The sequence below is a fragment of the Pundamilia nyererei genome, unplaced genomic scaffold (genome assembly GCF_000239375.1).
Source record: "Pundamilia nyererei isolate P.nyererei 1_Seehausen unplaced genomic scaffold, PunNye1.0 scaffold00076, whole genome shotgun sequence".
NCBI lineage: Eukaryota > Metazoa > Chordata > Actinopteri > Cichliformes > Cichlidae > Pundamilia > Pundamilia nyererei.
In genome coordinates, this window is record NW_005187477.1 from 2,953,396 (window position 1) to 2,954,260 (window position 865).

Below are 865 nucleotides of genomic sequence, written 5' to 3' on the forward strand. Positions count from 1 at the left end.
AAACTGTCAACACCTTGTCAGATCATTTGATGTTAAAGCTATTATCTTAGCAATGTGGAAATACCTGCAAAGACTCATTCACATACAGGAACACATCCTTTTAACAGAAAGAAACCTCCGGCAGAACCAGGCTCATGGAGGGGTGGCCATCTGCAGCAAGATCTCAGTTGAATTCTCATTCACATACAAGAAAAGCGCTATATAAATCCAATTCATTATTATTATTATTATTATTATTATTATTAAGAACACATTTTTGTGCAACTGATAACTTAAAGCTCTTTTTGTGTAACACCAGTTATGCATGTTGGTGCAGGTCAAAGTTTACATTGTGATAGAGCAAACTATAACAGCACAAATATTGAAAACACATGTAACTCAAGAATAAATTACATGACAAATTAAAAAAAGGACATTATTACAATAGTTTATTAGTGAAATTCAGAGCACTTATAAGCACCGTGCATGTTTTTATTTAGGAGGTTATTTGAAAATACGTGGTTTCATCCAGTTTTCAATTTTTATTAATTTTTTGTGAAACAGAAATTTTAAAATGCATGCAGCAAAATGTGAGGTTAAAACTGATACTACATCAGTCCCAAAATCAATGTTTCCTCTAAGCTGCGCACTGCTGACATGGTCTCTGTGCACAGAAAATCTGCGTTGCACACAAAAGAAATTTAACCTGAATTGAAATGAAAGTAAATACATTTTAACAATTCTGTCACGACCTGTGGGATCGGCAAGGCGCTGATCAGCATCCCTTCACTAATAGCCCTCCTTCTCTTCTCTTTTTCCTCTCCCTCTCCCCTGTTTTGCCGGGGCGGAACTCATGGCGGGTTCACGCCCTCGGTCCACGCCTTCC